This window comes from Giraffa tippelskirchi, chromosome 10, assembly GCF_054371585.1.
Source record: "Giraffa tippelskirchi isolate mGirTip1 chromosome 10, T2T-mGirTip1v1.2.pri, whole genome shotgun sequence".
NCBI lineage: Eukaryota > Metazoa > Chordata > Mammalia > Artiodactyla > Giraffidae > Giraffa > Giraffa tippelskirchi.
Window position 1 is genome coordinate 131,908,860 of NC_137284.1, and position 8,915 is coordinate 131,917,774.

An 8,915-nucleotide genomic window follows, 5' to 3' on the forward strand; every position below is an offset into this window, starting at 1 on the left:
GTGACATTCAGTAGTCAACAGTCTATGTTCCTGAATGTTCGAGTAGCCCCTCAGGATCTAGTTACCCCAATTGGTTTAATATTGTTTCAGTGAAGCACCAGTTTTAATAATTTTTGTCTGGAGGATGGAGATATTTGCTCAGGCTTTAACTCATTAGAAGCCTTTCAACTTGGACTCAACTGTGGCCCTAAGCCCCTTATTGGGGGCCTGACCTTCAGAGTCATCTGAGGTATCCAAGAGGCAAAAACTGAATCTGTGAGTTGGATGCCCTGATTAAATTTGAACTGCAACTGTACTGAGTCCAACTTCATGATTGATTCTAGGATATCTGAAGACCCTCTCTTCAATGGGAAACAAAGCCTTTTATTTGACAATCAAAAATAGAGTTTAAAATACAAATAAATCTAAGAGAGAATCATTTAAAAATCTTTCTAAATAGCAGGGTTTGGTAGGGGAAAATGATGAGAACCCAATGACCATGGAAGGAAAAAGGTAGTTACCTCCTACCTTCCTACCATAGATTATTTGTTCTATGAATATAGAAAGATTCTTAAGAGAAATATAGTTCATTTTAGTATGTTCTAGCAGGACTACTTCAGTAACATTGCCTTTCCTTTGTCCTGTGTTTTACAGTTCATGAAGCATTTCTCATACATCATCCCCCTTTGCTGTAGGAGCAGGACAGTGAAGGGGTTAATGAACTCCACAATATAGATAAGGAAATCATTTTTACATTTAACTAAGATAGTAAATGCTGGGACTAGGATGCAGTTGGGGCTCCTGATTGCAAATCCCATGTTGTTTTCACCACATCATTTTTAGTACGGATTAGGAGAGCATTGTTTAGAACAACCCAAAAGTGGAAGCAATCCAAATGTCCATCAGCTGGTGGATGGATAAAGACAGTATGGCCAGCCTATACAATGCATTACTATTTGGCAACATACTACAACATGGATGAATCTCAAAAGCATTATGTTGAGTGAAAGAAGCCAGACACGAAAGAACACTACTGCACGATTCCATTTGTATAAAATGTCCAGCCAAAGCAAACATACAGAGACAGAAAAGAGAGGAGTGGTTGCCTGGAGCTCAACGGGGTTGAATGCAAATGGGCACAGGGATTTGGGGAGGTCACGGGAAATGTTCTAAAATTGAATTATGGTGATGGTTGCACAACTTGGCAAACTTACTGAAAATAATGATTGGACTTGACACAAAGTTGAGTGAATGTTATGGCCCATCATCTACATCTGAATAAATCACTTAAAACAAAAACAAACTAGGAAGAGCATGTCTCTTGCTGACAGGTGGTGCCATGTTTACAACCTCGCTGAGGTCGCCCAGCTGAACAATGGAGTCATCTGGCTCAGAGGAAAGCGCTCGAGTCTTGTGCTGGCAGCCCATGATTTATTAGTTTTGCTCTGCTGATAAGACCATGAAAAGCAGATGAGGACACAGCATTCAAGGGCAATGCCTATTGCCTTCACCAATCTCACTGGCTTTCAAAACCAAACCAACACAGCCTGTTCCGCCAGCCTCTGACATTTCCACGAAGCTTGTAATACGACTTTCCCACCTATTATTATTATTATCTACAAAACACACAAAAACATACAGTTTAGAGAGCTAAAAATGAAGCTTTCCTGTCCAAGTGAGGGCATAAACTGACAAGGAATCATGGTATCCTGGGATGGATGGGTGTTTTGTAACACTCATGAGAACTAGTTCGGATATCCTGGGGGTGCAGTGGAAAAGAAAACCAGGAGAAGTGAGGGGAGGGATGGCATTCCAGAGGAAATCAGAGAAGGCAAGCTTTCAAAAGGCTGTGGATCTCAGGAATCCAGGACAACCGAGGAAGGAAATGTCAGTGAGGAACTGTGAGTCTGTGTGAAAAGACAGGGCCCTTGATTTTCCCGAGAAATTTGCCAATGAAAAAGCTCAGTAACCAGACACCAGCTCTCAAGCACTGACTGTGCCATCACAGAGCACACCGTGTCTCCACAATTCCCAGACTTTGACACTGAATTTATCTTTCTAGCCCCTCTTCACAGAGGAATCTCAGCTGTTCTGCCTTTTCAGTTACCACTTCCCTGCAGGACTGGAGTTTTCTTAAGTGACAGTTGTCATAAACCTGAGGAGAGAGCCCTCCCAGGGAACAGATCTGTGTCTTGGGTGGTCTTGAGTGCCGATCATCCACATCATTCTTCCTAATACACAGTAAACAAACCTGCCCCAAACTGTCATATCAACACATGGGGTTACAACTAACTGGTTACTGAAATGAATGAAAGCCTCAGACCTTCGAGGACACCCCATGTAAAATTTCCTTTATCAGGATTTCGTATAATATATGTCAAATCTGTTCCCGCTTCCGTAAGTGGAATTCCATGTTTATGAGCTGCCTTAGGAGGAAAACCTAATTGAAGAAATTCAGCTAGTCTTTCCTTACTTTTGAATTTTTTCTGAAAACCACTTTTTTTTGGTCTTTATAATTTTAACATTATCAGCTTGTCTATTAACTTGCACGGGGGCTCATTGTGTTTGAATTAGTTCAGCAAAGGATACTTGACCCTACTACACACAAGGCAAAGCGTTAGCTGTGCTATTAAAAATTTCTGTCTTTCATCCCATCTGTCTTCTATTTTGGTACATTTTGAAATGACAAACTGGAAAAATCTCAACATGAGAAGCACTTGGACTTACAGAACATAACACTAATTATCACATCGTAGCTGGGTATACTTAAAGAGACTTTTTAACCTCTCAGAACCCCAGAACTCATTTTCACCCTTTATAAAATGGATGGCATAGTATCTATTTCACCAAGCGTTGCCTCACACGCAGTAAGTGGCAGCTACACACAATTATTCAGTGGAGATCCAATTACTATGTCAGACTGCCTGGCACATTGTACGTAAAAGCATTTTGTAAACTATAAACATTATACAATGGCAAGATATTAGTTTTATAAATAGCTCTAATAATTTTAAATTTGACTCATGCTCACAACCACAAGCTGGCACAGCTGGGAGATTTGCTTGGCTGCCAAGCCTGAGAGAGAAGACTTGATAAGGGTATTGCCAGTTCTCATCTGATCCCTGGGGCCTGTTTGGTTGTTGTCTGAGCTGGACCTGACCTTTGCCTGACATTCCCCCCGGGAACCTGCTCCTGCTATCTGAGAAGCTCCCAGCAGACAGACTGAGTGAAGTCGGAAGCTTCACTTCCTTAGGGGTCATTGCATTAGTTCTGCAGCCTTTGGACCAACCAGCCATAGGAAATGTTGAAAACCCAAATTCTTCTGCATAAGTGAGAAACAGGTTAAATCTAGTTCAGGAAGCAATCTGGCAATTGTACAATGAGAGAGATGAGCTAAGCCTTTAAAAAAAAAAAAAGCAAAAATAGAGAGAAGGTGAAAGTAGAAATAACTTGTAAACAGTAGATAGTTGATACTTGTGAAAATAAGGCAATTTCCAGTTCCCCAACTTTGCAAATGACACTGTAGCATATGATTTTCATGTTTCCTCATCAGCAGACTGAGAACAATTTAAATAAGAAAGGCATCCATGACATGAACAAAAAAGTCATTGTGAGATATGAACACATAGTGACCAGTCAGGCTAATTTGTTAGTTTGGGAGCCACATTCAGAGGCAGATTGATCATGAAGCAGGAGCTCCTTGGCCCTTGTGAGTGTTGGGAGTCCCAGGAGTAATGGAGTGTTGAGGGGGTTTCTGTGTGAGAGCCAAGAAGCCAGGTTATGATTAGGTGCCATTTCTCTATATGCATTTCCGGTAAGCCACTTCAGGAGAACAAAGCTCTGCTTGCTCAGTTGCTTCAGTTGTGTCTGACTCTTTGCAGCCCCATGGACTGTAACCCTCCAGTTCCCTCTGTCCATGGGATTCTCCAGGCAAGAAGACTGAAGTGGGTTGTCGTTTCTTCCTGCAGGGGATCTTTTGGACCCAGGGATTGAACCTGAGTCTCCTGCATCTCCTGTATGCAGGTGGATTCTTTACCACTGAGCCACCAGGGTAGCCATGTTTTATACACTCTGATAACTAATTTTGTTTTATATTTTTATTCTTAAAGAGGTCCCCACCACCGTAAAATCTCTAGACTCCATAAGACCTAGATCTACCCCTGCCTACACTGGAAACCATCTGAGTTGTTTGTTCAACTTTTTCTTTCTTTTACATTTTTACTTTATCTTATTTATTCATAGACTGTGCCAGGTGGCATGTGAGATGTAGCCCTGAGTGGGGAACCTGCACCAACCCCCCTGCATTGGGAGCCCTGAGTCTTAACCACTGGACTGCCAGGAAAGTCTCTGGGTTTTGTGCTTTTTTTAAAAAACATAAAAACATTCTTCTTAAACACCTGAGAACTATAGTAGGCCTTGGGGATGATGAATGGGCAGACATAGCTCCTTCCTTTGGGAAAAAATTCCTTTCCTGTGAAGACAAATTCAAATCAAGTGATCCCAAGTGGGATGCTGCATATAATAAAGTCTTGTGGGAACTTAGAGAACTAAGCTGACCTCAGGCATCAGGAAAGACCTCCCTTTGGGAGTGTTACTTAAGAGTAAGGAATCAAATGATGTCTATGAACCTAGAGCCTATTATACAGAGTGAAGTAAGTCAGAAAGAGAAAGATAAATATAGCCTACTAATGCATATACATGGAATCTAGAAAGATGGCACTGATGAATTTATTTGCAGGGCAACAGTGGAGAAACAGACATAGATAACAGACTTATGGACACAGGGAGAGGGGAGGGGAGGGTGAAATGTATGGAGAGAGCAACATGGAAACTTACATTACCATATGTAAAATAGATAGTCAATGGGAATTTACTGTATGTCTCAGGGAACTCAAACAGGGGCTCTGTATCAACCTAGAGGGTGGCATGGGGAGGGAGATGGGAGGGAGGTTCAAGAGGGAGGGGACGTATGTACACCTATGGCTGATTCATGTTGATGTTTGACAGAAAACAACAAAATTCTGTAAAGCAATTATCCTTCAATTAAAAAATAAAATTAAAAAAAAAGAATGTATAAAATAGTAACTGCCACAGAGAAGAAAAAAAAAAGAGCAAGGAGGAGGAAGCAGAGGCCTTGCAGGCAAGTGGAGGGAGCATGCGAATGGCTTGGGATGGGAACAAGCCTAGGGTTCAGAAGCCCCCGAGTGGCTGAAGGTGAGGGTTGGAGGAAGTGACTCAAGTTGAGGCTGGAGAGGTGAGCGGGGACTTTTCCTGGAGTGGCCAGAGGGCACGATGAAAGATTCTTTCTGAAGGACAATGGGAGCCCTGTGAGGGTTTAAGGTAGAGAATGACCAGATGAGATCTGTGGTTTCAAAAAATTACTCTAGCTATACTGTGGCAAAGGAAAAGATGTCGGGCATCAGAGAAAATGAGGACAGGAGCTTAGACTGGGACCGGGTGGAGCATACACAGATAAAGTAGGATTCAAGAGCTCGTGACTGAGTGTGATAATATGGGTGAGAGAAGATGACACACAGGCTCCACAACTAGGTGGATGAGGAGACCACGTTCAGAAATGTGAAAGCTTTGGGGTGGGGGAAGTGGAAAGAAGGAAATCAGGTTACTGATTTGGAGCAACCTGAGCTTTTCATGCCATGAGACAACATTCCCTCCTACCCGACCTCCTCCCCACCTCCAATGAAATTTTTATTGGTGGTTCCATAAAAAATTCCCGAGGACACAAATATTAGCTCAGTCAAATTAGATGTTATTGTAAATCTTGGCCCTTTGGGGTCCTTTCAAATTGTTGAAACTATGTATATTAAATCTGTGAGTGACTAGTGCCTACAGTAGAATAAAGCCAAGAACCAGGGGAAAGGAAAATGTTTATTAAACATATTCTTATAATACATTCATTTAACTTTTCTTTGTGGTTATAAATTTTAGAAATGCCTATACAAACTTTATTTTTCTTTTCTGTTATGACTTATTACACTGGACATTGATTACAGCTCCCTGTGCTATACACTAGGACCTTGTTATTATATCCATTCTATATATAATAGTTTGCATATAAATATTTTGAAATATGAACAGTTTCTGAAATTACCAAATTCTTGCTGAAAGGTGGGGGTTATTAAAGAAAATAAAGACTCAATTGATAGAACCTGAGATGATGGAATTCCACGTGAGCTCTTTCAAATCCTAAAAGATGATGCTGTGAAACTGCTGCACTCAATATGCCAGCAAATCTGGAAAACTCAGCAGTGGCCACAGGACTGGAAAAGGTCAGTTTTCATTCCAATCCCAAAGAAAGGCAATGCCAAAGAATGCTTGAACTACTGCACAATTGCACTCATCTCACACGCTAGTAAAGTAATGCTCAAAATTCTCCAAGCCAGGCTTCAGCGATACGTGAACCATGAACTTCCAGATGTTCAAGCTGGTTTTAGAAAAGGTAGAGGAACCAGAGATCAAATTGCCAACATCCGCTGGATCATCAAAAAAGCAAGAGAGTTACAGAAAAACATCTATTTCTGCTTTATTGACTACGCCAAAGCCTTTGACTCTATGGATCACAATAAACTGTGGAAAATTCTGAAAGAGATGGGAATACCAGACCATCTGACCTGTCTCTTGAGAAACCTGTATGCAGGTCAGGAAGCAACAGTTAGAACTGGACATGGAACAACAGACTGGTTCCAAATAGGAAAAGGAGTACGTCAGGGCTGTATATTGTCACCCTGCTTATTTAACTTCTATGCAGAGTACATCATGAGAAATACTGGGCTGGAGGAAGCACAAGCTGGAATCGAAATTGCCAGGAGAAATATCAATAACCTCAGATATGCAGATGACACCACCCTTATGGCAGAAAGTGAAGAAGAGCCAAAGAGCCTCTTGATGAAAGTGAAAGAGGAGAGTGAAAAAGTTGGCTTAAAACTCAACATTCAGAAAACTAAGATGGCATCCCGTCCCATCACTTCATGGCAAATAGATGGGGAAACAGTGGCAGACTTTATTTTTTTGGGGTTCCAAAATCACTGCAGATGGTGATTGCAGCCATGAAATTAAAAGACGTTTACTCCTTGGAAGGAAAGTTATGACCAACCTAGACAGCATATTAAAAAGCAGAGACATTACTTTGTCAACAAAGATCCGTCTAGTCGAGGCTATGGTTTTTCCAGGAGTCATGTATGGATGTGAGAGTTGGACTATAAAGAAAGCTGAGCGCCGCAGAATTGATGCTTTTGAACTGTGGTGCTGGAGAAGACTCTTGAGAGTCCCTTGAACTGCAAGGAGATCCAACCAATCCATCCTAAAGGAGATCAGTCCTGGGTGTTCATTGGAAGGACTGATGCTGAAGCTGAAACTCCAGTACTTTGGCCACCTGATGTGAAGAGCTGACTCATTTGAAAAGACCCTGATGCTGGGAAAGATTGAGGGCAGGAGGAGAAGGAGATGACAGAGGATGAGATGGCTGGATGGCATCACCGACTCGATGGACATGGGTTTGGGTGGACTCCGGCAGTTGGTGATGGACAGGGAGGCCTGGCGTGCTGAGGTTCAAGAGGCGGACATGACTGAGGACTGAACTAAATTGAACTCTCAACATTTCTGAACATTAAGAGCCAAAAGTATATAAGCCACAGTGAGCCAAGAAATTCACCTCAAAGAGAGGGTCTCTTGCAATTATCGAGGGTTAGGCTCAAGTAGTTATTACACACCACTGGAGTTAGGAGGTCTCTGATCACTTTCCTTACTGAAATACCAGCTCTGCTGGCAGGGCCTGTAGCACTGATTTTTGGAGGTGCTAATGAGTTTTGCTCTTCTTGAGGCTCCATTAGTACCAAGACACTTGCTGCGATTAACAGTAGCTTGTATTTAAGAAGGCAAGTTGTGGCTATGGGATAACGTTAGAGATTTCCACTTAACTTTAGATGTAATAAAGTCCAAAACTCCTTGACATGACCCCTCAGATATAAAATATTCTACATCTGTATGTGTCTACCAGGTGTCAGCCATGATGGTGGTGGCTAGGAGGGAAAAAAAGGAGTTGCAGGGAAAGTAAGAACCAGGACCAATTTCTGCCTAGCTCCACCTACTCCCCACCTCTACTGAACAATGCCTGGTTTTATTTTTGTGTTTTTGTTTTCATACTCTTGTGTGTTTGCTCAGAGGCTTCTCTCTCTTCCAGGAAATCTCTTGATGGTCCCTGTGACTTCTCCAACTGCAGCCACGTGGGCTGCCTTGCTTCTTCATCTGTATTTATTCCACGGCTCTACGCTTGTTGGCACCTCGGCGGAGCTGTCACTGCACTGTGTTACTGTCAGCTGTCTGCCTCTCTCTGAGAAGCATGAGCTCCTGAGGGCAGCAGTGTCTAGATCAATTTTTATTTTTCTGTTTATAACCCTAGCTTCCAGCACAGCACCTATCCACACAGCAGACATCTGGTAAATGGAAGTTGAATAAAGAAACAAATAATAGCATTTTCAAGAGAAAATCAAAGGGAAAAAATGGTTGAAAGAAAAAAAAAAAAACTCTTTTCACTAAAAAGGAAATTGCTGATGTCCTGGGAAATAGTGTATATCTAATTGACAATCAAGAAGCATGAAAATAGTTCCCTCCGAGAGAGATTGTTTTAAAGAGAAAATGCAAATCTTCAGAAGGCTTGTAGTACTGATGGCTCTAAAAGCAATTCTACTCGAAAACACAATGTGATCAGGTTAAAAATCCCAAAATAGAAAATGGTGATGCTCAGAGAACATATGACTTGGATTTTTCCCCTCGATGCAGACAAGTTTGCAAGGAAATCCAGATTTTTCATCGTACTTAGATCTGGCCAGAATCAGGCAGTGATATTTAATTAGTCAACAGAATTTTATCCAGTGGATTTAAAGTCTTTGGAGAAAACATAAAGAAGGATCCAGTGAACT